We start from the raw sequence: 27,920 nt of genomic DNA on the forward strand, positions 1-27,920 counted from the left end.
TCTGTGGTATCTTTCCTGATACCTCTCTCTATTTGGTGCCCCAGATATTTTACTGAAGAGGTACAAAACTGCAGTTTTTCTGGCGACACTTTATGTCCTCCTTCACCTAGATGGTTCGGTAAGGCAATGGTGTCGATTACACAGTCTTTCCTGCTTTTAGACGCCACCAAGAGGTCGTCTATATATTGCACCAGAACTGATTTTCCGGGCAATATCAGAGTTTCAAGGCATTTTTTCAGAATTTGATTAAAGATCGAAGGGCTTTCTGTGTTCCCCTGAGGAACACGATTCCAGACGTAGACATGGCTGTCAAATTCAAATGAGAAAAGAAATTTGCTGTCTGGATGTAATGGAATTGAAAAGAATGCATGACATAAGTAAACCATCCAGCATTCCACGGTATTTGGTATAGTATCACTGCAGGATTTGGCACGACAGGACAGCAAGGAACAACAATTTTATTAACCTTGCGCAGGTCCTGTACGACCTGTACTTACCACTCGGTTTCTTTATGCCAATTATCGGTGAGTTACAAGGACTGCTTAAAACATCTTGCAAAATGCCTGCTTCTAGCAACCGTTTGATTTCTACAGCAACCCCTTCCTTTACTTCTGCACTCATTTTATACTGTCGAGTATTTGGGTAGACTGAATCTTCTTTTATGGCTATTTTAATTGGGTCAACATTTGCCATTAATCCTACATCTTTTCCAGTAAAATCCCATACCTCCGGTTTCACTGTCTGTTGGAGCTCTTCAGGTAAGTCTTGTATTGTCAGTCTTTTAATTTCTGAGTCGGGTCTTGCTAACATTAATTTGTATATCACGTCTTCATCTGGGGTCTGAATTTCAACACCATTTGGAGTGCAAAAGATGTTACAGTTCATTTTGCACAACAAATCTCGTCCTAATAAGTTCACAGGACTTGAGTCACAGACAACAAATCTATGCATCTCTTTAAAATTCCCTATTTTAATTTCCATTGGTTCGGTAACTGGGGTACTAATCAGTTTATTAGAAACGCCCACTACTTGGATCGCTTCTCCCGAGAGGGGGTAGGTTTGGAACGTTTGCTGTTCTTACAGTAGAACGTGTAGCACCAGTGTCCAACAGAAAGGTGACGTCATTTCCTTCAACCTTTCCTTCAATATATGGCCCTGACTGGTCCACCGGCAAGGAGACGCCAAGCACGCACTCCTCGTCCTCCCCCCTCAGGCACCGTCAGTAAGGTTCGTCACAGAGGAATGTGTCATTTAACGAAAATTGTGAAGTTGCTGCATTTCTATCCTCCCTTCATTCCCAAACTTCGGTGTCTTCACCCTGTTGTGGTTTGCTCCTATAATTTGGCCTAGGTGCACGAGGCAACTGATTCTGGTTTACCAGCTGCTGGGTCTTCCGTGGTATCTCATTCTGCGTCTCTGGATTTAAATCATTAATTTGCACATTACCATTCTGCACAGCCTTACACTCGTCCCTCCAGTGTCCCATCTTTCCGCACCCGTGGCAGGGAAACTTTTTCCTTGCCTCTTCTCGGCTCATTTTTACCCTCAGCTTTCCCCCACTCCCGGGGCCCTGACTCTGATTATTAGTCATTTTGCTTAACTGCTGTTCCTGGTGCTCTGCTAATTTTACTTGTGCCCACATTACCTTTTCTTTCAATTCTTTTTGTTTATTTTCCAGTTCCAGCTCATCTTCACAGTACTTAGCATATTTAAGGGCTTCGTCAATTGGTTTAGCTTGCCAGCAGATTTTGTTATCTTTGATCCACTGAGAGATCTCAGGCCTTAATCCTAGCACAAATCGATATATGAAGTGGGTCATATCTTTCATTTCTATGTTATCCAGGCCACTGTACATTTTAAACACCTGTAACAGTCGTTCATAATAAGAATGTACAGTTTCATCTCGATTCTGGGTAGTTCTATCTATTCGGGTCCAATCAGTTTCTTTTGCAGGCAACTTTCCTTTCAAATACAACATTACCTGATTGTACTCCCTCATAACATCCCCTGAAGGGGCCCCTGTCTTTGGGTCTCTGGCGTATTCTTCACTAGGCCAATCAACAGCAATTTTACATTCTGTCCATAAATCTACGGGAACTACAATGTCAAAGAAACCATCTAGATCTTTCAGGAGGCCTTTTTTAACTTTCACAAATCTCTCGACCTGTCTGTACCATTCTACAGGGTTTTCTCGCAATTTTGGGAAGTCATTTGTAAAGGACACAATATCCTGTCGGGACCATGGAACATGTACATATCCTCCACCTGGCACTTCTCTCATAGGATATAATTTTTCCACCTTTTCTGTCTCTTTTAAAACATATTCAGATGTCATTTGTTTTGATCTACTTTCCTCCTTTTTCTTTGCCCATCTGGCTTTCCATTTTTCTAAATCTCCCCATTTTTGTAATAAATTTAGTAATTCTCTTATCTGTACCTTTTTCCCTGACACGTTCATATTTTCCAAATCTTTGACTGAGAATTCTGCTCTGTAGGGTTTTTGCAACACTTTAGATCTGCCAATATCTACTCCCATGCTAGCTGCAGTGTCCATTAATTTCTCATGGTACACTCTGGTATTACGGGTGATACTTTTGCAAATGAATAGTAATTCCTCTTCACTAAGGGTGTTTAGTCTGTCCAAACCCACATTGCCAGCTATTAGTTCCTCCAATTCTATTCTCAGTTTGTATATATATAATGGTTTTGGATGAGGATTTGGTTTCTCTAATTCTCGGGTCCATCTGTCGATTTCTTCAGGAGTCACTACTGTAGCACTTCTGGTACCGGAAGATGACTTAATTTGAACTTCTCTTGAGCTAAAAGGAGTGTTCTTTCTCTGTGAACTCCCTTCTGGTTCCCTTATCGGTAAATCCATCAAGGAAATCACAGATTCACATTCACATGCCTGATCATCTATTATCAAGCGCTCTTTTCTCGGCTGTACTACAGATGGGGTTATAATTGGAGTTTTTGGACTAGCTTGCTTATCCCCGCACAAAGGAACAACTGGGCCAATAGTTACTGGAATTGTCAAAGCTTCAGGACTGGTATTCAATTGGGAGATTTTCTGAATTATTTTTGTTTTTTGTTTAACTAAAGCCTCTCGTTCTCTATCCTGCAGTATCTTATCCATGGAGGTTTCATGTACTATCTGCGGAATTAAAGGAGGGCCATAACTCGGGGCACTTGGATTTGCCATACTCGGTCCCTCGCCATAATTAGGTTTCAGGAATGGGTTTCTCATGCTTAGGGATCTAGGTTCCTCATTATGAGGTGGTGGATTCTTCATTAACAAATCCTCCAGATAATCATCGTCTGAATCACCAGTGGTCATTAAATGTTTTGTTTTCTCTGTCCTTTTCCCTCCCATTGGCTCTTCTACTGTTAATACAGGGTACAGTCCTTCTACCATCATGTTCTGTCTCCATTCTTTCATTCTTTTTTCTCGGGTCTCTTTCTTTACCTTCGGATAAAATGTAGCTAACCCTTTGTCAATTCTGGGTCTGTCTCGCTCAAAAGCCTCTATTTCCCATTCTTCTAAGGCCTCATATTGCGTTAGTCTAGGTCTGGGATGCAAATCATTCATTCGGGTCCTCAAATTAAACAAAATTCTCCCATTAAATGTACCTTCTAAGGGAAATGCTAAAATTCCATCATCTTTAATATATTCCACCCAATTTTCCAACCATACGCAAGCATGGTAGCCTCTGTCGAACAACATAAATGATGCGGGAGTGTTAGGTGGTAGAATAATAACTCCTTCTCTAGTTATGATGCGCTTGTTTTTCTTGAAATAATTCTTTACTCTGTCTACAAGGGTCATTTTTCTCTTGCTTCCGTACATAATTTTATTTCTAGCTGTTGTCCACTGATCTCTCACAAAACCTTGATATCTTGGATCAGGTCGAGTCTCGGGATGAGTTGGATACCACATATACTTTTCGCAAATTACTTTGTTTACAAAATCACTTCCAATACTAGCGCCTCTTTTATTTCTCTGCAACCAACCAAATGTGCGGTTTCAAACAATTTCAACTAATGAGTGCGTGGTTTTTCTCGTGAGACGAGTTCCCACGCTCCTGTGCTCACCCCTCCTTTACAATGCTACACGCCTGCTGTCTCGACCAATACCAGCGCGGCACTGAGTGACATGAGCGCAGCTCCGCAACTGACTCCCTCCTTCACAAGGTATCGTAAAATTAAATTCTTTATTTAAAGTGCAAGTGCTCTGTTTTAATTCACAACGCAAAACATTTGCCACTGTACTCGAGTGTCTAGAAAGAAAAGAGCTGTTTCACTGCAAGTAAATGCTTTCTGTTTACTTTTCATATACTGCGAGTAGATCCCTTCTGCCTACTCTTCACACAAGCATTAGAGAACCTGCTACTCCTTCGGATACTAAGGCCAAAGTTTCACCAGCGAACCCCTTTGCTAACAATCAAGCTTGGACGAACCTGCTACTCCTTCTGTGTGACCCTTACTAGGTTATATCACAATAGAAGTTTTGCCAGCAAACTCTTTGCTATCATTTATTCATACATCCATACAGAAAAACCCTAATTAGTGCTTCCAGTTCTGCCCAACCATGCACTAACTTTTCCTCGAGCCACTGACCTCACTGCGATGTGGCTTCTATTCTACCACTCGCTATTCTGCCCCCGGGGATTCCAGACCAACATATAACAATCACAGACGAGTTTTGTTAATACATAAATCAATATAGCAGCATATAAAAGAAGTATTTCAAAATATTTCAAAAGAAAAACACAGTTTACATTTGATCGATCAACACTTATTTAGCAGCAAGTTTTAATTTTCACAGTTAACAGCAGTTTACCTACCTACCTATCTTAACTAGTCCCTAACCATGCCTCTGCTACCAGAAAATTACTGATAGAGCGCGCAGGTCACCTGACTATAATTTTACCATATGCACACTTGGGCCCATAAATTCAATTTTCAATATTTATTAATCGGGTAACCTACACTATACTACCAGTAATTCAAAATACTAATTAATTCCTATTACCATAGACTTACCAATCCGTGTTGTTTGATAATTATGATCACAATGAATCAGGGAGCTAGCTGAAAAGATAAGCAGTCTAAAATAAACATTTATAACATGTGCACTCTTTATAATAACCACAGATTCAGGAAGTTTTGAAAACCTTTATCTAGTTTTCTTCAAGGTTAGAAAGCATAAGATTTACAGCAATCAAACTATCGATAACCAAAATCATGAAAAGCGTATAACCATGTAAAAAATATATGATTCCAACCATTTAGGAGTCTAAAGTGAAGGTAGAAACAGGAACATGCTAATAAGAAACTTCAGAAATTAGACTTGATGTGGTGTTTCTGAAGGAGGGGAAAAATAAGAAACAAGCTAGGAATCAAAGTTTGAGTACCACTAGAAAGGGAGATAAGGAAAAGAACTTGATTTATGATGACGAAAATTTTGAAATAACCTTGTAGCTATAGGGAAGGTAAGAAAAATGGAACACGCTAATAATTCTGAGCAACCCCTTTAATTCGGCTAAAAGAAGGCAAAGAAAGGGATCATCTATATTTTATGAACAGTATTTCATAATCGATTTAAAGGATGTGGAAAATTGGAACATGCTAATAAACAGCTAAAATGTAAGACTTTATTATTTGTCAGAAAGGGGACGGTAAGGAAAGGAACAATGTGCAAATAAGACTTTAACGGTTTCAGGAAAGGCAAGGAAAGGACGCAAGTGTGTTTTCCTCACGGATTTATATTTACCTAGAACGGTGTGGAGACCAACCCTGGCCATGGGTCAGTTAAGGACAGGAGAATCCCAAAGAATGCAGTTGCCAGTAGGCCAGCAGGTTCAGAATGGAAACCAGGACAGAAAAAAACAGATTAGGATCAGGACAGGACCACCAAAGTTGAGACCAGCACCCGCAGTTCAGTTGCAACGCCTGCGCTACACCCTCTCTGCAGCTAGTAGTCAAAACCCCGATTGGGTTATCGAATTCCCCAGCAAAGTGCTTCGCCAGCACTTAAGGTTCCCAAACCCCAGATTGGGACTGTGAGTCTGTCTGACAGAGTGCTCCGCAGCACCTCTGTTCTCGATCAGCTGTTGAGTGCGTTGGGTCAATGACAGGTCAGCTTTTCGGACAAGTCAGACAATTTCTCTAGCTAAACCTAGGCTAGTTATACTGTTTTTCAGGTCAGTGTACCACCCCCCAAATGTTGCAAGTGTAAGGATCCCCAATTTCGATTGGACACAGGGATAGGACAGGTCATCACACCACCTACGATTTGAGCTTTCTCAAGCCCCTCATTAGAATTTTCATTTCCGCCCATCGAATTTCAGGTTCACATGATGTCTTCAATTCGCGAAACAATGGACAGTGTATTGATAAATACATTGTAGTCTTTTGACTTCGTCTTAGTGGGGTTAGACGTGAGTTCCCAGGCACATCTTGACTGGCGCTTCTATCTGGCTTGCGTTCAATAACACAGAGTTCATCCTCTGGCTGTGGACTGTCATGCGCAGAAAGGATTTTCAAAATGGAGTATTCCCGTCCCTCATGCCCAAAGATTACGATACATGAAAAGTAAATAGAAACAGTTTTAGAACACAGAAATAATGAGTACACTGTATACCATGAATCTCTACTCTATACCTATTACTTTAAAATAACTACAGCATTAGGATTAATGCAGAACGAACATCATAGCAAAAGCAGGACTGCAAGCTTTTCACATGTGAGAACACAAAGCAGCCATTTTAGCTCTAATGCGCAGATGCGAACAGATTCCCACCAGAACTGCGAGTACGTCATGTCACGTGAGTATGACCGACGCATGCGCAGTAGAAATTCCCGCGTAGCAGCAGCCATCTTAGGTAGCAAGCGTATTAGGATTAGTAAACGCATAGGCAAGCTTCACTCGCATTCCCCAAAAGTGTTTGTAAAAGGGCAATTTAATGAGACAAACAGGTTGATTAATTAATTAGGGTTAGTCGAGGTTCATGAATACAAGCAAGTCGCTTTACGTGCGAATCCTTGCTCCATCACTATGCACAAGGCTTTAAACTCAAAGCTTCTCTTCACTGGTAGCCAGGGTAGCCAGGGTGGCTGACTTATGCTTAGGGACATTTAACAAAAGCTGGGCAGCAGCATTTTGTACGATTTGAAGTTTCATCAGGTATTTAGACCTGAGATTGATGAACAGGCTGTTACAATATTCAATTCAAAAAGGGGTGTGGTGATGGACAGAGTGTCTGAATTAAGCAGAACACTCCTACCCAGTCAAAAGATCAGGGCTTGATCCATCACCGTTTTTTAGCTCACTGCACCATCCCAGTTCAGAACCTGGCTACATGCAAATTAGTCTGACCCTGGCCCAGTGCATCATGGGAACAGGGCAGACCAAACTACCAAGCCAATTCTTTACTGGAAAGGAAACAAGCTTCCGGGGACCGGTTTCTGGCATTACAGCCGTCTTCGGCCCGGCTTGCTTGAATCCTGATGGTGCAGTGAGCAAGGGACTCACATCTGAGCATACCCTTCCACACTTGTGGTGGCCAAAACGATTCAAAAAGGGGTGTGGTGATGGACAGAGTGTCTGAATTAAGCAGAACACTCCTACCCAGTCAAAAGATCAGGGCTTGATCCATCACCGTTTTTTAGCTCACTGCACCATCCCAGTTCAGAACCTGGCTACATGCAAATTAGTCTGACCCTGGCCCAGTGCATCATGGGAACAGGGCAGACCAAACTACCAAGCCAATTCTTTACTGGAAAGGAAACAAGCTTCCGGGGACCGGTTTCTGGCATTACAGCCGTCTTCGGCCGGGCTTGCTTGAATCCTGATGGTGCAGTGAGCAAGGGACTCACATCTGAGCATACCCTTCCACACTTGTGGTGGCCAAAACGATTCAAAAAGGGGTGTGGTGATGGACAGAGTGTCTGAATTAAGCAGAACACTCCTACCCAGTCAAAAGATCAGGGCTTGATCCATCACCATTTTTTAGCTCACTGCACCATCCCAGTTCAGAACCTGGCTACATGCAAATTAGTCTGACCCTGGCCCAGTGCATCATGGGAACAGGGCAGACCAAACTACCAAGCCAATTCTTTACTGGAAAGGAAACAAGCTTCCGGGGACCGGTTTCTGGCATTACAGCCGTCTTCGGCCCGGCTTGCTTGAATCCTGATGGTGCAGTGAGCAAGGGACTCACATCTGAGCATACCCTTCCTCACTTGTGGTGGCCAAAACGATTCAAAAAGGGGTGTGGTGATGGACAGAGTGTCTGAATTAAGCAGAACACTCCTACCCAGTCAAAAGATCAGGGCTTGATCCATCACCGTTTTTTAGCTCACTGCACCATCCCAGTTCAGAACCTGGCTACATGCAAATTAGTCTGACCCTGGCCCAGTGCATCATGGGAACAGGGCAGACCAAACTACCAAGCCAATTCTTTACTGGAAAGGAAACAAGCTTCCGGGGACCGGTTTCTGGCATTACAGCCGTCTTCGGCCCGGCTTGCTTGAATCCTGATGGTGCAGTGAGCAAGGGACTCACATCTGAGCATACCCTTCCACACTTGTGGTGGCCAAAACGATTCAAAAAGGGGTGTGGTGATGGACAGAGTGTCTGAATTAAGCAGAACACTCCTACCCAGTCAAAAGATCAGGGCTTGATCCATCACCGTTTTTTAGCTCACAATATTCAGCCCTGGATAGGACCAGGGCTGGAATGGAAGAATCTTCCTCAGTAATTTTAACATATAGAAAGAAGCTGAGGTAACCTGGTTCACATGACCTTCAAATGTGAGCTTTGAGTCGAAGGTGACGCCTAGGTTTTTTACTTTATTTGGGGGGCGGGCAGAAAGCCCAACTCCGATGGCCAAAGAGTAGGGGTCTAAAAAGAGGTGTTGCTTCCGAAGAGTAGCACCTCGGTTTTGATGGAGTTCAACTTCAAGCAGTTGGTTGCCATCCAGTCTCCAATTTTATGGTAGCAAGTGTAGAACTGAGATGCTGTATCTGATGGTGTCCCTGTAACCGACACCACATTTTGGGTGTCATCACCATAGGGTATTGCTGAGATACTCAGTGATCTGATCAGCTGTGCCAATGGGGCCACATAAATGTTAAAAAGGGTGGGGCTTAATGATGAGCCCTTAGGGGCTACGGCCAGGAAGTGTAAAATTCTGTGACTTAAGTTCTGATTGCGCAATAAATTGTTTCTGGTCAGAGAGAAAAGATCTGAGTGGAGATAGGGCTTTCACTTTGATACCTATCCTCTCAAGGCATTCCAGTAGTTTTGTGTGATTAACGGTGTCAAAAGCAGCAGAAAGATCAAGCAGCACCATTGCTGCGCTACCCTCTGCATCGACTGTCTGCCTGATCTGTTCCAAAGCAGATATTAGTGCCAGTTCCGTGCTGTCGTGTTTCCAGAAACCAAACTGAGTGGCATCCAGGAAAGCATTTGTCTCAATATATTCAGATATCTCTGTGATCATGGCCACCTCCACTAGGGGAAGAACTGATGTTAGTTTCCATTTAATAGGAAAAATTCCTTGAAGGGACCATTTGATTAAAAATGAGAGCAAGCTGAGGAGAAATTGTTCCTGATAGGAGGTGAAAGATATTTGGGGGCAGGAGTCCAGAGGAGATCCCTATTTAGTAGATAGTAGCAGTTTCATGCTCAACTGTTAGTGATGGAAAGTATACTAGTTCTGGAAGCTTCGTGCATTTTGGGGTTGTTGCCTTGGCTTCTGCAGTTGAGACAGAGGTGACCGGCTCAACTAGTTGGGCAGGTGCACAAAGAGATCGGAGAGCAGAAAAGCCACTGTAGACTGATTTCACTTTTTTCCTGGGAAAAGTAGCCAAGGAGTCACAGAATGTCTGGCTTTCTGGGGTATTGGCTATATCAGGAGGTTTGGCTAATTTCTTCAGTGTCGCAAGTAGTTCTTTAGATGAATTCTTGGCTGTACTTATACCTGCGGAGAAATAGCGAGTCTTCTCCTCCTGTATAGGTCGTTTATAATCTAATAAAGCTTGTTTATACAAGGATCTGTCATTTGAGTCATAGTTGGACCTCCACTTCCTTTCCAATCGGCAACAGTTCTGTTTTTGGAGTCTGAGCTGTTCCAAAAACCAAGGTTCTGAGCGTCTAGCTCCTTGGTTCGTGATAGATTTTGCGGGTAAAACCTGGTTGATAGAGTTGAGGGGCCAGTTCTCAAATGCAACTACTGCTATATTGGGCTTGTAACTAAATTTAGGAGGATTTGTGCCTAGTAAGCTGTCAAGAGTCATCGAATTGATTTTGTTCCATGGACGGAACCGTCTAGCATATTTATTACTTGAGTTTTGGAATACCAGTTGGTCAGGGGAGAGGGAGATCATAACAGCTTTATGGTCGGACCAGGAGAGAGGGAGCAGTGAAAGACATTTCAGAGCACTGTTGTTGGAAAAAACACCATCCAACAAGGGCTGTGCTAGGTGAGTGCTGCCAGTTACTTTCTGAGTAAGACCTAAGCTACTCATCATGTCCAAAAAATGTATAGCGTCCTTGTCTAATGGGTCCTTTAGACGTAAGTTGAAGTCCCCTAATACAGTGAAGTCAACCGACTGGGATATCATATCCAGGGACACCCCCACTGAATTAAGAAAGCCTGCCCTGGGGCCTGGCAGACGGTAGAGAAGTGGCCATTAAAAGAGTAGCCATCATCTATTGAAATGGCAAATAGAACAGAGTCTAATATTGGTTGATTAGTTTGGGTATTAAAAGTTCTTTTCCAGCTGCTTCGATGTATTAATACTAGCCCACTTCCCCTTTTCCCCGCTATGTTTTGCTTAAAAATGGTGTCGCCCCTAGGAACCGCTATGGCCAAATCAGTGCCAGATGCCTCATCTGCCCAGGTCTCAGTAATAAAACCTAAGTCCACACCATGAGATTCTATGAACATAGCAAATTTAGAGGCATGTTTACATTTGGGAACGTGCATTTATCAAGATGCAAACTATCGGTGTGCTCTTGCTTCGCCTTGTTGTGACAGGCATAACATGTGCTCTATTCCATTGCAGCAATGGGGACATAGTTGAAAGTTACAATCTGGACAGTGTGTTGATCTCGCCGACAGGTCTGATCCTACACCGAGTTTACTACTACATTTACTTCTAGTGTTAATACCTACTAACTGTTCTGCGGAGTAGGTAATAATAGATACAACATGGTGACAAAAACCGACATAGTGACTGGCTTTGGGCCCGGTCCAGGCATGGATGGGTGCAGACCGTCTTACCATTGGCACACCGGCGGTATGGCCGCGCAGCAGCCGTGCTTTTAAAGCCCCCGGTGTTCAGCATCCAGAGCGCTGACTGGCTGCCCTCCCCTCAGGTGTTACCGGTGCTCCTGGAAGGGAGGCAAACCTCTGCAATCCTGATTCCCACCCCAAGTTAAAGTGCAAAGTACAATCAGGTAAGCTTTCAGCTAATCAGACAGTAGGCAGTTTAAAACTACTTTTACTCGTTAAGCTTTTCCAAATTCTTACAGTACATCTGGTTGAAAAACATAGTAAAAATGGCAAGTTCGCTGTGTGCTAAAAAAAACAGTAGTTTAAAAAATGGGGTAATAAGATCTCTGTATAGGGTAAAAAGTCAAGAAGGACGTACACCAACCATTTGTGTTCTTTTGCATTTTGTTACCTTCAGTCTGATGGTATTCTGACTGCAAGTATGCTGAGAGCCAACGGAGATGGTGAGTGTACCAAATTGAATTATAAGTTACAAAGGAGGTGAGTCCTTTAAAATAAGTTCTCATTTTACTTTTTCACTGGTAACCACGTTTGTAAAGTGGGTTTCTGTTGCAGTAACCCCCCACTTTTTGCCAGACAAATGATGCCTTTTGACTTGATGTGTCCTGAGTACCTGCCAATCAGGTTCCCAGGGCCTGTGTTCTTTCCCCAAAACTAACCCAATTGGCATCTCTAGCCACAGGCCAGTCTCTGGTAAATGGTACCACAGGTACCCTGGACACTGTGACCAGAGAAGGTCCCTACGGGCTGCAGCACTTATTGTACCACCCTTGGAGGTCCTGTACCACTACAATCAGACACTGCCTTCATAGGCTGCGTGTTTTGGTGCAGAACAAAGTGAAGGTTCGACATGGCACACATCTCTGTGTGCCATGCCTACAACCCACTGCAATGGCATAGGTCAGTCACCCCTCTAGCTGGGTGCACTACACCAGTGGTGAGGTTACAGGTACCTGAGCCATGTACCCCCACAGTGTCTAAGTCCATTCTTAGACATTGTAAGTGCAGTGCTGCCATTAAGAGTATATGTTGCTGGAAGTTTGTCATTACGAACTCCACAGCACCATAATGGCTACACTGAAACTGAGAAGTTTGGTATCAACTTTCTCAGCACATTAAACCCACACTGATGTCAGTGTGGGATTTAATGAAAAACACAAACTGAGGGCATCTTAGAGATGCCCCCTGAAAATGTACCTACCACTAGTGTCCAGGCTGAGTGGCTGCTTTCAGCTACCACCACCTGACAAGTTTCTGGACCCCGGGGTCGAGAGCCTGCTGCTCTCTGGGGCCTGAAACAATGCACATCCTGGGACGAGGCGCCCGGCCTCCTCCCTACGATGGGCTTACCGCCTTTGTGAGCTTCTCCAGGACAATTGCTGCTTTCAGCAACTGGTCCCACTGGTTCTGATCCCCACTTTGGGCAGGAGAACCATCAGGAAAAACAAGTGAGGGAGAGAAGTGTGCCCACCTCTGGAAACTCCACCCCTCAGGAGGGGGAGGTGAGGTGAAGCACAACTCTCAGTCCACACCATCTTGAAGATGGAGGGACTCAGCCAACCAGGGACATGCACATACCCCCCTCCCACTTGAGGGTGGCACAATAGGGGGTGTACCCACCCCAGGGAATGGACCCATTGGTCCCTGCCTTGGTCCTTGCCTTTTAACTACCTGTAACACCCCTAAATCTAGTATTTAGGGGCACCCCTGAAGCTTGCATCCTCAGATTCAGACAAGAAACAAGAAGAAAAGAAGAAGGACGGAACAGCCGTGCAGCAGCTAACAAGAGGAAGACGCCCAGTGACTTGGCCCCAGCGCTACCCGCCTGTCTCCCTCAAGAACTTGCTCCTGCAAAATCCCAGTGTGTTTCGCAGCCAGCAACCTTAAAAACCTGGAGGACCTGCCTGCCTTTACTTCCAAAGACTGCTTCGCCCGTGAACACCGACTTTGTTTAACTGGAACCTCTAGCAGCAGCCAGAAACCACGAATCCGCACCACTCTGCATCCGCCCAAGCTCGAGTGGGCAAACACTGCTGCGATCCTGACCCAAATCCAGCAACCCCTGACCTGCCTTAAGCCTCCAGCCAACGCCTGCAATATAAATCCAGAAGTCCCCCCCGAACCAGGAGCTGGTAAGAAGATACGACTGCAAAAGGCACCCCTGCCCAAACCAACAGTGCCTAACCAACCCCTAATTTCTCAAATTACCTCTCGAAGTGGTGGTCGCACCCAGGCATCCTCCGCCTCCCTGCCTGCAGTGCTTTTGCGAACCGGTTCTTCATTGGAAACAACAGGGCATCCAACGTCGAAACGGCACCCTGCACCCGGCCGCCATAGTGCTGCTGAGGGTGCACCTTTGGTGCTAATTTGTTTTCCCTTTTGCCCTGAGCTAAAGTCCAGGAGCTTTGCTCCCACAACCCAGTGGCCTGCTTGCCAGCAGCCACCAACCGGAGGCCCCCTATTCCCCTTTAGATAACATTGGCCTCAGCCCCCTGCACCCGGCTGCCCTAGTGCCGCTGAGGGTGTAACGAGAGGGCATCCTTGACCCTGGCGGAACCCTTGTTCTAGCCCCATGACCTCAAACACTGATTACTTACCTCCAAACCGATAACACTATTCTCCTGCATAGAATAACATTGGCTGTTTTTCTGTGAAAAGTTTCTAAGTGTGGAGTTTGAGAAAATAAAGACATTCTTTAAAATTGCATATTCTAAAAAAACGATTTTACTTACCTGTTTTCAGGAAATGTCCCAGAGTAGTATCTAGGTATACTACTATGTGTAAGCCTAGTAATCTCAAAAGTTACTTACCTGCTATTTTACAAAAAAGCCTATTCAAGTACTAAGTATTGCATTTCTCTGCATCCATATTGTAAATCAAATCAAAGTGCATGTACAAATATCAGTTAAACTGTTTTTCAATTGCATTACTACTGTAAAGTTATAAAGTACTTATTGCTTACCTTTGCCAGGCTTGCTTGGTTCTAGAAAATAAAATACCTAAAAGAATATTTTTATACAAAACAATTGGTTTGAAGTTCAGTCTTTGAGTGTGTGAATTCATTTGCTGACTGAGTGTGTACAACAAATGCTTAACACTGTCCTCTGATACTGCCTTACTGCTTGACCACACTACCACAAATAGAGAGTAAAGTTCTATCTAATTTTACCTCTGCCTACCTTTGGGGTTCCACTGGACTCTGTGCACACTATTCCTCACTTTGGTATAGTATATGCAGAAAAAACAAAAATGAAGGAGTACCACCAGTGGGAATTCACAAGTCACTGTGTTGGTGGATGGTTTTCACAAAATAGAGGAAAACTCTTTTTCTTAAAAACCCCTCACTCATCACCTAGTGATGACATGCTTCATCATCGGGGTCCACCCTAATGACCTAGCGTCATCAGGGTGTGCTTCAACACCTGATTACAGTGGAGCAGGTTTGTGAGTGGTGGTGTGTGAAAAATGAAAAAAATCAGTGAGTTAAAAATTGTCCTGGTTTGAACTTGTAAAATAAAGATTTTTTATTGGCAAGCAACTGGACAATATTAAAATAGTGGCGAGATAAAAATAGGGCAACAATGAACCCGTGTATCTCTATAATTAATAGGGTCTAAGTGTTAGGTCTACATGTTTCAACCTTATTGGTTAAGGTTAACCAGGTTTTCGTCAGGACCATACAACCACGTGGTGGACGGTCTGCGTCCCCTAAAAGACGCACCCAATCCTACCACATGGGACCACTGGATGGCGAAAATGCGCCCGTGGTGTAAGCTCGCTCCACACTGGGTGAGCTAAAAAATCAAAAAACCTGTAAAAGAAAATACCGACATTTGTCAAAGTATTGAACATATTTACAAGCCTGTAACGTAGTGCAGTGCTTCAACGTTGTGTCAGCATGCTGTCACACCCAGTTACATGGTGAATTCAGTGGTAGCATCCAGCGTCTAGCGTTACCAGTGTTGGGCTCTACTCCAGCATACTTCTAGAGGAGGGAAGTGCAGGTGCGATATGTGGGACAGTGTAGATTACCCACAACTTTCACACAGAGGGAATATCGTAATTTTCTCTATTCACAACTCACACGTGGTTCATAAAATGGTCACCGCGTGTTACATCCTCGCATACCGACTAGTTTGGTGCGAGACTATATCCAATTCGATCGTGCATGCATTGTCAAAGAGAAACTGTACAACACAAAGTGAGACACACACAACAAAGACACACGACAGACAGAAAGTATATATAACCAAGGCTCACTCTCAATGGAGTGTTCAGGGACTTCATGGGACGGGGGAGGTTACCCTCTTTAAAACGTATTCTGAAAGAGAGTGATAATTTTTTAAGAGGTAGATAAATGCGGGTAAGGAATATCTTCCAACTCGTGTCCTGGGCGCGTTCGTTTTTGGCGCTTGTTGAAAAAAGACACGCCCGCAGTGAAACGGGTACTTTTACTTACAGTTAGTTGCCGAGGTATTCAGTTTGTAACCTACTGCCTGCACCGCCCCGCTAGTACTGGGCTGGGTGAAGGCGCGAGTGAAATAGAGTGTCGGCGCTTCCGTGATGGGCGTGGTTGAGCCGCAATCACGTGGGCGGAAGGCCGACAGGGATGCAAGGACGGTGGCCGCATAGCCTCAAATGGTAGCAGTGAATGTCAGAGATCGAATCTTGTGTAGGGTAGTAGGGTAAAGCCCAGGCTAGGAGGTACAATATTTCAAATTACAAAATTGTAAAATACTTAAGAGGTCATGAGGAGTATTTCAGATAATATATACAAAGACCTGAAAGGCTGATGGAATATTGGTGATCGCATCCTATATAGCCATATCAAAGGGGGGTTCTGAGATAGAACTGGGGTGTATATTACCAGAGGACCCCGACAGGAGACCAATGTTATGATTTAGGCGTGGTCATACTAACCAGAACGGACCATGACTTGATAAATTACAAAAGTGCTACAGTCATGTTTATGGACAACTCATTAGATGGTTAGGAGTAGGCTGAATATTACTCAAAGGGTAGGCTTACAGTATTGAGGCCCAAGGGACATTATCATTCAGGCCCGTGATATGAGTGGAAAGTCGGTACACCCAACGTTGTTCCTTCTCATGTAGGGTCTTGTGAGAGTTGGGTCCATTTGGAATCTGCTCAATGACAGTCCATCTCATGTCATTAGGAGTGTGATTAGCATCAAGGAAATGGTCAGTCAACTTGGTGGCATTTTTTCTGCAGCGTATTGTGCTACGATGTTCGCAGATACGTTGTTTGACCTTTCTGGTCGTCATACCAACGTAGTTCTTTCCGCAGATGCATGTGATCATGTACACAACGTTGGTGCTATTACAATTCGTGTGTTTACGTTGTTCCCACACTCTGCCTTCTTCAAGATTCAGTGTTTTAGTGTTCTCTGTCAGATGGCACACACTGCACTCCCCACATTTGTAGTGCCCAACAATTGGTGGCAAGTTCCACATTTCTGTAATGCTAGGGTTTGAGATGATCGTTGCATTCTTTGGTCTTGTGTTGACAAGGCTGTCTTTTAGACTTGGTGCTTTTTTATAAGAGAAGAGTGGTTTGTCCCATTTCAATGCGCCTGTGCTGAGGATCTGCCAATGTTTTTTGATGCTCTTGCTCACATTGTTAGAAACGGAATTGTACGTTGTAACACAAGTGAGGGGAATAGAATCATTCCGGGACATGTTTTCTTCAAGTAGAGAATCACGAGGCTGATTCCTGGCTCTTTTTTGGCACTTCTCAATTATTCTGTTTGGATACCCACGTTGTTTCAGTTTGCACGTGAGGTCTTTAGCTTGAAGTTTATAATCTGATAGTTTGCTGCAATTTCGCCGTAGTCTCAGATATTGGCCATAAGGCAGGTTTTCTCTGAGTGGACGGGGATGGAAACTCTCGTACCTCAGTAGATTGTTCTTGGCAGTGGGCTTAAAATGTGTTTTGGTTGTTGATTCCTGCCCCTCTTTCTTAATTTCTATGTCCAGAAAGACCATCTGTCGTTTGTCAAACGTGTGGGTGAACTTGAGGTGTGGATCTCGAGTATTGATCCAGATGGTAAACTCTCTGAGTGATTCCTCAGGTCCTTGCCAGATTACCATGACGTCGTCGATATAACGACGCCAAAACTTGATGTGATCTCTGTAGGGGTTCTCTTGTGTAAGGATGTGCCTTTCCTCAAAGTTATGGACATATAGCCCGGCTATACTAGGAGCAAAGACACTGCCCATAGACGTCCCACCGATTTGGAGGTACAGGGAGCCTTCGTACTCAAAATAGTTCCTTTTGAGTGCGAGCATGGCACATTGTAGGATGAACGCCTTTGGTGTTTGATGTTCCCAACTGTTATTTTCCAGAATGCTTCTAAGGACATCCAGGGTGGCATCTTGAGGAATACTCGTATAAAGGCTCTCGATGTCAAAACTGAGTAGGATGGTTTCATCGTCTACTTGTACATTGTTCAGGAGTGTCAGCAGGTTTTTTGTATCTCTGAGGTAAGTTGGGGTAGTTTGTACAATCGGTTTCAGAAAAAAGTCGCAAAACCGAGAGAGGGGTTCCAAGAGTGAGCCGATCCCTGACACGATCGGTCTTCCTGGCGGTGGGATTTTACCTTTGTGCATCTTTGGCAAGGTATAGAAATACGGGATCTTCCCTTCCGTTTTACAGAGGTAGTCCGCTTCCTGTTTAGAGATTGCACCAGAGGCCTCAGTTGTCTCAACGAGTTCCAAAATTTCTGCTCTCAATTCCTCGGTCGGATCTCTTGATAGGGGTTGATAGCTCTTGATGTCACTGAGTAGCCTCCTGCATTCAGTGTCATAATCACTCTTATTCATGACAACAAGGCCACCGCCCTTGTCAGCTGGTTTTATTATGACTGAGGCGTCATTCTTCAATTGCAAGATTGCGTCACATTCTGCCCTGCTATTGTTTTCAAATTGTCTGGGTTCCCTCATTTCTTCAATGTCTTTGAACACGGCCTGTTCAAATGTGTGGATTTCCACAGGGATAGTGTGTGGAGGTGGTGTGAACTTTGACTTAATTTTAAGGCCTGTTTTGTTGGGTGTTTCGTCATTTTCACTGCTAGGGTGTTTTTCAAAGAATGCTTTGAGTTTCAATTTCCGAAAGAAATTGGCCAGTTCGCAATGTAGTTTGAATTTGTCCAAATGTCTCGTGGGTACAAAACCCAGGCCCTTGTTCAGCACTTTAGTTTCAGTTGTAGTGAGACTCCTTGAGGAAAGGTTGGTGACTAGTTCGTCTTGTTGCTTGGTCCTGGTTTGCTCACTCCTGCTCTGCTCCTCGTGTTGTTGCCCACTGGGTCCTCGTCTTCCCACTGTACATTGTTTCCGGTTCTCTTCCGACCTCTGCCGCGCCTGCCTCTGTTCTGAAAAGGAGGGCGGTACTGGCTGGGTGGAAAGAAGTGCGGTTGGAATGGTGGTTGCCATCCATACATAGGGAATGATTGATCTGGCATGAATGGTGTCGGGAAAGGAGGTTGATTGTATTGTGGCCATTGATAATGTCCTCTAAATCCTCCTCTTTGTCTTTGTCTTTGGTTTCCATTCCCTGAACTACCACTATTGCTGGAGCTGTTGGACGTGTTGCTGGATGCATCAGAGTCTTGATCTGGTCCTGTGGAAGCTTTGTAGTCAGCATCAGAATAGGGATAGGCCTTTACAAAGGAAAAGCGTTTAAGATCCTTCTGGAACTTCTGTACCTTTTGTTGGGTAAGGTTGTCCCTATATTCATTCATCTCTTTATTGAGATCATCTAGTTTCTTTTTATATCCCGTGATGCTAGTTTTTATTTGTGCTTCAGTCACCTGTATCTCGATCTGGATTTTTTCAGAGAGGCGTAGGGCAGTCTTGAGGATCAGCATGATCCAATCATGGGTACAGTGCCATGCTATACGTGCCCAGTCCCTTCGGAACTCTTGATCGTCCAGAAAGATACGAGGGGCATTAGACACTAGTAAGCCTTTAGGTGCCATTTGGTTTGTCACATATTCCTTTAATATAGTGCCGTGTAGAATAGTTCTTATTCTGTTCTTTTTCATTTCCGTCAATTTGTCCCAGTCTGATGTCTGGGATATTGTACTGCTTATGTTTGCATCCGCAAACGCCGCAAGGTTGCCCATGATAGAGTCAATTTCATCAGTCGAGAATGTTAAGCCTTGAGTGTCTGCCATGGTCAATAGTTGTGTAGCCCTCTCCGTATAGACAGTCAAAAGGACAGTGCTGCTGTTTAATAACTCTCACAGCTGTGCGCTGCCAAGATATACAAAAACAATGGAGAGAGCAAGGGTTATGTTCACCAGAGTGAACGGGGAGTACTCCTGTACCCCTGGATACAATAGTAGAAAAAACAAAAATGAAGGAGTACCACCAGTGGGAATTCACAAGTCACTGTGTTGGTGGATGGTTTTCACAAAATAGAGGAAAACTCTTTTTCTTAAAAACCCCTCACTCATCACCTAGTGATGACATGCTTCATCATCGGGGTCCACCCTAATGACCTAGCGTCATCAGGGTGTGCTTCAACACCTGATTACAGTGGAGCAGGTTTGTGAGTGGTGGTGTGTGAAAAATGAAAAAAATCAGTGAGTTAAAAATTGTCCTGGTTTGAACTTGTAAAATAAAGATTTTTTATTGGCAAGCAACTGGACAATATTAAAATAGTGGCGAGATAAAAATAGGGCAACAATGAACCCGTGTATCTCTATAATTAATAGGGTCTAAGTGTTAGGTCTACATGTTTCAACCTTATTGGTTAAGGTTAACCAGGTTTTCGTCAGGACCATACAACCACGTGGTGGACGGTCTGCGTCCCCTAAAAGACGCACCCAATCCTACCACATGGGACCACTGGATGGCGAAAATGCGCCCGTGGTGTAAGCTCGCTCCACACTGGGTGAGCTAAAAAATCAAAAAACCTGTAAAAGAAAATACCGACATTTGTCAAAGTATTGAACATATTTACAAGCCTGTAACGTAGTGCAGTGCTTCAACGTTGTGTCAGCATGCTGTCACACCCAGTTACATGGTGAATTCAGTGGTAGCATCCAGCGTCTAGCGTTACCAGTGTTGGGCTCTACTCCAGCATACTTCTAGAGGAGGGAAGTGCAGGTGCGATATGTGGGACAGTGTAGATTACCCACAACTTTCACACAGAGGGAATATCGTAATTTTCTCTATTCACAACTCACACGTGGTTCATAAAATGGTCACCGCGTGTTACATCCTCGCATACCGACTAGTTTGGTGCGAGACTATATCCAATTCGATCGTGCATGCATTGTCAAAGAGAAACTGTACAACACAAAGTGAGACACACACAACAAAGACACACGACAGACAGAAAGTATATATAACCAAGGCTCACTCTCAATGGAGTGTTCAGGGACTTCATGGGACGGGGGAGGTTACCCTCTTTAAAACGTATTCTGAAAGAGAGTGATATTTTTTAAGAGGTAGATAAATGCGGGTAAGGAATATCTTCAAACTCGTGTCCTGGGCGCGTTCGTTTTTGGCGCTTGTTGAAAAAAGACACGCCCGCAGTGAAACGGGTACTTTTACTTACAGTTAGTTGCCGAGGTATTCAGTTTGTAACCTACTGCCTGCACCGCCCCGCTAGTACTGGGCTGGGTGAAGGCGCGAGTGAAATAGAGTGTCGGCGCTTCCGTGATGGGCGTGGTTGAGCCGCAATCACGTGGGCGGAAGGCCGACAGGGATGCAAGGACGGTGGCCGCATAGCCTCAAATGGTAGCAGTGAATGTCAGAGATCGAATCTCGTGTAGGGTAGTAGGGTAAAGCCCAGGCTAGGAGGTACAATATTTCAAATTACAAAATTGTAAAATACTTAAGAGGTCATGAGGAGTATTTCAGATAATATATACAAAGACCTGAAAGGCTGATGGAATACTAACCAGAACGGACCATGACTTGATAAAGTCATGGTTAGTATGACCACGCCTAAATCATAACATTGGTCTCCTGTCGGGGTCCTCTGGTAATATACACCCCAGTTCTATCTCAGAACCCCCCTTTGATATGGCTATATAGGATGCGATCACCAATATTCCATCAGCCTTTCAGGTCTTTGTATATATTATCTGAAATACTCCTCATGACCTCTTAAGTATTTTACAATTTTGTAATTTGAAATATTGTACCTCCTAGCCTGGGCTTTACCCTACTACCCTACACGAGATTCGATCTCTGACATTCACTGCTACCATTTGAGGCTATGCGGCCACCGTCCTTGCATCCCTGTCGGCCTTCCGCCCACGTGATTGCGGCTCAACCACGCCCATCACGGAAGCGCCGACACTCTATTTCACTCGCGCCTTCACCCAGCCCAGTACTAGCGGGGCGGTGCAGGCAGTAGGTTACAAACTGAATACCTCGGCAACTAACTGTAAGTAAAAGTACCCGTTTCACTGCGGGCGTGTCTTTTTTCAACAAGCGCCAAAAACGAACGCGCCCAGGACACGAGTTGGAAGATATTCCTTACCCGCATTTATCTACCTCTTAAAAAATATCACTCTCTTTCAGAATACGTTTTAAGAGGGTAACCTCCCCCGTCCCATGAAGTCCCTGAACACTCCATTGAGAGTGAGCCTTGGTTATATATACTTTCTGTCTGTCGTGTGTCTTTGTTGTGTGTGTCTCACTTTGTGTTGTACAGTTTCTCTTTGACAATGCATGCACGATCGAATTGGATATAGTCTCGCACCAAACTAGTCGGTATGCGAGGATGTAACACGCGGTGACCATTTTATGAACCACGTGTGAGTTGTGAATAGAGAAAATTACGATATTCCCTCTGTGTGAAAGTTGTGGGTAATCTACACTGTCCCACATATCGCACCTGCACTTCCCTCCTCTAGAAGTATGCTGGAGTAGAGCCCAACACTGGTAACGCTAGACGCTGGATGCTACCACTGAATTCACCATGTAACTGGGTGTGACAGCATGCTGACACAACGTTGAAGCACTGCACTACGTTACAGGCTTGTAAATATGTTCAATACTTTGACAAATGTCGGTATTTTCTTTTACAGGTTTTTTGATTTTTTAGCTCACCCAGTGTGGAGCGAGCTTACACCACGGGCGCATTTTCGCCATCCAGTGGTCCCATGTGGTAGGATTGGGTGCGTCTTTTAGGGGACGCAGACCGTCCACCACGTGGTTGTATGGTCCTGACGAAAACCTGGTTAACCTTAACCAATAAGGTTGAAACATGTAGACCTAACACTTAGACCCTATTAATTATAGAGATACACGGGTTCATTGTTGCCCTATTTTTATCTCGCCACTATTTTAATATTGTCCAGTTGCTTGCCAATAAAAAATCTTTATTTTACAAGTTCAAACCAGGACAATTTTTAACTCACTGATTTTTTTCATTTTTCACACACCACCACTCACAAACCTGCTCCACTGTAATCAGGTGTTGAAGCACACCCTGATGACGCTAGGTCATTAGGGTGGACCCCGATGATGAAGCATGTCATCACTAGGTGATGAGTGAGGGGTTTTTAAGAAAAAGAGTTTTCCTCTATTTTGTGAAAACCATCCACCAACACAGTGACTTGTGAATTCCCACTGGTGGTACTCCTTCATTTTTGTTTTTTCTACTATTGTATCCAGGGGTACAGGAGTACTCCCCGTTCACTCTGGTGAACATAACCCTTGCTCTCTCCATTGTTTTTGTATATCTTGGCAGCGCACAGCTGTGAGAGTTATTAAACAGCAGCACTGTCCTTTTGACTGTCTATACGGAGAGGGCTACACAACTATTGACCATGGCAGACACTCAAGGCTTAACATTCTCGACTGATGAAATTGACTCTATCATGGGCAACCTTGCGGCGTTTGCGGATGCAAACATAAGCAGTACAATATCCCAGACATCAGACTGGGACAAATTGACGGAAATGAAAAAGAACAGAATAAGAACTATTCTACACGGCACTATATTAAAGGAATATGTGACAAACCAAATGGCACCTAAAGGCTTACTAGTGTCTAATGCCCCTCGTATCTTTCTGGACGATCAAGAGTTCCGAAGGGACTGGGCACGTATAGCATGGCACTGTACCCATGATTGGATCATGCTGATCCTCAAGACTGCCCTACGCCTCTCTGAAAAAATCCAGATCGAGATACAGGTGACTGAAGCACAAATAAAAACTAGCATCACGGGATATAAAAAGAAACTAGATGATCTCAATAAAGAGATGAATGAATATAGGGACAACCTTACCCAACAAAAGGTACAGAAGTTCCAGAAGGATCTTAAACGCTTTTCCTTTGTAAAGGCCTATCCCTATTCTGATGCTGACTACAAAGCTTCCACAGGACCAGATCAAGACTCTGATGCATCCAGCAACACGTCCAACAGCTCCAGCAATAGTGGTAGTTCAGGGAATGGAAACCAAAGACAAAGACAAAGAGGAGGATTTAGAGGACATTATCAATGGCCACAATACAATCAACCTCCTTTCCCGACACCATTCATGCCAGATCAATCATTCCCTATGTATGGATGGCAACCACCATTCCAACCGCACTTCTTTCCACCCAGCCAGTACCGCCCTCCTTTTCAGAACAGAGGCAGGCGCGGCAGAGGTCGGAAGAGAACCGGAAACAATGTACAGTGGGAAGACGAGGACCCAGTGGGCAACAACACGAGGAGCAGAGCAGGAGTGAGCAAACCAGGACCAAGCAACAAGACGAACTAGTCACCAACCTTTCCTCAAGGAGTCTCACTACAACTGAAACTAAAGTGCTGAACAAGGGCCTGGGTTTTGTACCCACGAGACATTTGGACAAATTCAAACTACATTGCGAACTGGCCAATTTCTTTCGGAAATTGAAACTCAAAGCATTCTTTGAAAAACACCCTAGCAGTGAAAATGACGAAACACCCAACGAAACAGGCCTTAAAATTAAGTCAAAGTTCACACCACTTCCACACACTATCCCTGTGGAAATCCACACATTTGAACAGGCCGTGTTCAAAGACATTGAAGAAATGAGGGAACCCAGACAATTTGAAAACAATAGCAGGGCAGAATGTGACGCAATCTTGCAATTGAAGAATGACGCCTCAGTCATAATAAAACCAGCTGACAAGGGCGGTGGCCTTGTTGTCATGAATAAGAGTGATTATGACACTGAATGCAGGAGGCTACTCAGTGACATCAAGAGCTATCAACCCCTATCAAGAGATCCGACCGAGGAATTGAGAGCAGAAATTTTGGAACTCGTTGAGACAACTGAGGCCTCTGGTGCAATCTCTAAACAGGAAGCGGACTACCTCTGTAAAACGGAAGGGAAGATCCCGTATTTCTATACCTTGCCAAAGATGCACAAAGGTAAAATCCCACCGCCAGGAAGACCGATCGTGTCAGGGATCGGCTCACTCTTGGAACCCCTCTCTCGGTTTTGCGACTTTTTTCTGAAACCGATTGTACAAACTACCCCAACTTACCTCAGAGATACAAAAAACCTGCTGACACTCCTGAACAATGTACAAGTAGACGATGAAACCATCCTACTCAGTTTTGACATCGAGAGCCTTTATACGAGTATTCCTCAAGATGCCACCCTGGATGTCCTTAGAAGCATTCTGGAAAATAACAGTTGGGAACATCAAACACCAAAGGCGTTCATCCTACAATGTGCCATGCTCGCACTCAAAAGGAACTATTTTGAGTACGAAGGCTCCCTGTACCTCCAAATCGGTGGGACGTCTATGGGCAGTGTCTTTGCTCCTAGTATAGCCGGGCTATATGTCCATAACTTTGAGGAAAGGCACATCCTTACACAAGAGAACCCCTACAGAGATCACATCAAGTTTTGGCGTCGTTATATCGACGACGTCATGGTAATCTGGCAAGGACCTGAGGAATCACTCAGAGAGTTTACCATCTGGATCAATACTCGAGATCCACACCTCAAGTTCACCCACACGTTTGACAAACGACAGATGGTCTTTCTGGACATAGAAATTAAGAAAGAGGGGCAGGAATTAACAACCAAAACACATTTTAAGCCCACTGCCAAGAACAATCTACTGAGGTACGAGAGTTTCCATCCCCGTCCACTCAGAGAAAACCTGCCTTATGGCCAATATCTGAGACTACGGCGAAATTGCAGCAAACTATCAGATTATAAACTTCAAGCTAAAGACCTCACGTGCAAACTGAAACAACGTGGGTATCCAAACAGAATAATTGAGAAGTGCCAAAAAAGAGCCAGGAATCAGCCTCGTGATTCTCTACTTGAAGAAAACATGTCCCGGAATGATTCTATTCCCCTCACTTGTGTTACAACGTACAATTCCGTTTCTAACAATGTGAGCAAGAGCATCAAAAAACATTGGCAGATCCTCAGCACAGGCGCATTGAAATGGGACAAACCACTCTTCTCTTATAAAAAAGCACCAAGTCTAAAAGACAGCCTTGTCAACACAAGACCAAAGAATGCAACGATCATCTCAAACCCTAGCATTACAGAAATGTGGAACTTGCCACCAATTGTTGGGCACTACAAATGTGGGGAGTGCAGTGTGTGCCATCTGACAGAGAACACTAAAACACTGAATCTTGAAGAAGGCAGAGTGTGGGAACAACGTAAACACACGAATTGTAATAGCACCAACGTTGTGTACATGATCACATGCATCTGCGGAAAGAACTACGTTGGTATGACGACCAGAAAGGTCAAACAACGTATCTGCGAACATCGTAGCACAATACGCTGCAGAAAAAATGCCACCAAGTTGACTGACCATTTCCTTGATGCTAATCACACTCCTAATGACATGAGATGGACTGTCATTGAGCAGATTCCAAATGGACCCAACTCTCACAAGACCCTACATGAGAAGGAACAACGTTGGGTGTACCGACTTTCCACTCATATCACGGGCCTGAATGATAATGTCCCTTGGGCCTCAATACTGTAAGCCTACCCTTTGAGTAATATTCAGCCTACTCCTAACCATCTAATGAGTTGTCCATAAACATGACTGTAGCACTTTTGTAATTTATCAAGTCATGGTCCGTTCTGGTTAGTATGACCACGCCTAAATCATAACATTGGTCTCCTGTCGGGGTCCTCTGGTAATATACACCCCAGTTCTATCTCAGAACCCCCCTTTGATATGGCTATATAGGATGCGATCACCAATATTCCATCAGCCTTTCAGGTCTTTGTATATATTATCTGAAATACTCCTCATGACCTCTTAAGTATTTTACAATTTTGTAATTTGAAATATTGTACCTCCTAGCCTGGGCTTTACCCTACTACCCTACACGAGATTCGATCTCTGACATTCACTGCTACCATTTGAGGCTATGCGGCCACCGTCCTTGCATCCCTGTCGGCCTTCCGCCCACGTGATTGCGGCTCAACCACGCCCATCACGGAAGCGCCGACACTCTATTTCACTCGCGCCTTCACCCAGCCCAGTACTAGCGGGGCGGTGCAGGCAGTAGGTTACAAACTGAATACCTCGGCAACTAACTGTAAGTAAAAGTACCCGTTTCACTGCGGGCGTGTCTTTTTTCAACAAGCGCCAAAAACGAACGCGCCCAGGACACGAGTTGGAAGATATTCCTTACCCGCATTTATCTACCTCTTAAAAAATATCACTCTCTTTCAGAATACGTTTTAAAGAGGGTAACCTCCCCCGTCCCATGAAGTCCCTGAACACTCCATTGAGAGTGAGCCTTGGTTATATATACTTTCTGTCTGTCGTGTGTCTTTGTTGTGTGTGTCTCACTTTGTGTTGTACAGTTTCTCTTTGACAATGCATGCACGATCGAATTGGATATAGTCTCGCACCAAACTAGTCGGTATGCGAGGATGTAACACGCGGTGACCATTTTATGAACCACGTGTGAGTTGTGAATAGAGAAAATTACGATATTCCCTCTGTGTGAAAGTTGTGGGTAATCTACACTGTCCCACATATCGCACCTGCACTTCCCTCCTCTAGAAGTATGCTGGAGTAGAGCCCAACACTGGTAACGCTAGACGCTGGATGCTACCACTGAATTCACCATGTAACTGGGTGTGACAGCATGCTGACACAACGTTGAAGCACTGCACTACGTTACAGGCTTGTAAATATGTTCAATACTTTGACAAATGTCGGTATTTTCTTTTACAGGTTTTTTGATTTTTTAGCTCACCCAGTGTGGAGCGAGCTTACACCACGGGCGCATTTTCGCCATCCAGTGGTCCCATGTGGTAGGATTGGGTGCGTCTTTTAGGGGACGCAGACCGTCCACCACGTGGTTGTATGGTCCTGACGAAAACCTGGTTAACCTTAACCAATAAGGTTGAAACATGTAGACCTAACACTTAGACCCTATTAATTATAGAGATACACGGGTTCATTGTTGCCCTATTTTTATCTCGCCACTATTTTAATATTGTCCAGTTGCTTGCCAATAAAAAATCTTTATTTTACAAGTTCAAACCAGGACAATTTTTAACTCACTGATTTTTTTCATTTTTCACACACCACCACTCACAAACCTGCTCCACTGTAATCAGGTGTTGAAGCACACCCTGATGACGCTAGGTCATT

General features: G+C 44.2%; 3 long non-coding RNA genes and 1 pseudogene across 3 annotated transcripts; 1 reads left to right on the plus strand and 3 right to left on the minus strand.

Annotated features, from left to right (window-relative positions):
• Positions 1–9,506, minus strand: part of LOC144828245 (UDP-GalNAc:beta-1,3-N-acetylgalactosaminyltransferase 2-like) — an 88,033-nt pseudogene extending 78,527 nt beyond the window's left edge.
• Positions 9,507–14,993: 5,487 nt separating this feature from the next.
• LOC144827770 (uncharacterized) lies at positions 14,994–15,815 on the minus strand. Its single transcript, XR_013610357.1, has 3 exons — positions 15,763–15,815; positions 15,564–15,624; positions 14,994–15,114 (listed from the first exon to the last, which is right to left on the minus strand). It is a non-coding gene; the product is annotated as an uncharacterized LOC144827770 (long non-coding RNA).
• A 4,305-nt stretch (positions 15,816–20,120) lies between these two features.
• Positions 20,121–20,938, minus strand: LOC144827771 (uncharacterized). Its single transcript, XR_013610358.1, has 3 exons — positions 20,889–20,938; positions 20,691–20,751; positions 20,121–20,241 (listed from the first exon to the last, which is right to left on the minus strand). It is a non-coding gene; the product is annotated as an uncharacterized LOC144827771 (long non-coding RNA).
• Positions 20,939–26,800: 5,862 nt separating this feature from the next.
• Positions 26,801–27,618, plus strand: LOC144827772 (uncharacterized). The gene is made up of 3 exons (XR_013610359.1): positions 26,801–26,850; positions 26,988–27,048; positions 27,498–27,618. It is a non-coding gene; the product is annotated as an uncharacterized LOC144827772 (long non-coding RNA).
• Positions 27,619–27,920: the final 302 nt, after the last annotated feature.

The sequence above is a fragment of the Lissotriton helveticus genome, chromosome 4_1 (assembly GCF_964261635.1).
Source record: "Lissotriton helveticus chromosome 4_1, aLisHel1.1, whole genome shotgun sequence".
Lineage (NCBI taxonomy): Eukaryota > Metazoa > Chordata > Amphibia > Caudata > Salamandridae > Lissotriton > Lissotriton helveticus.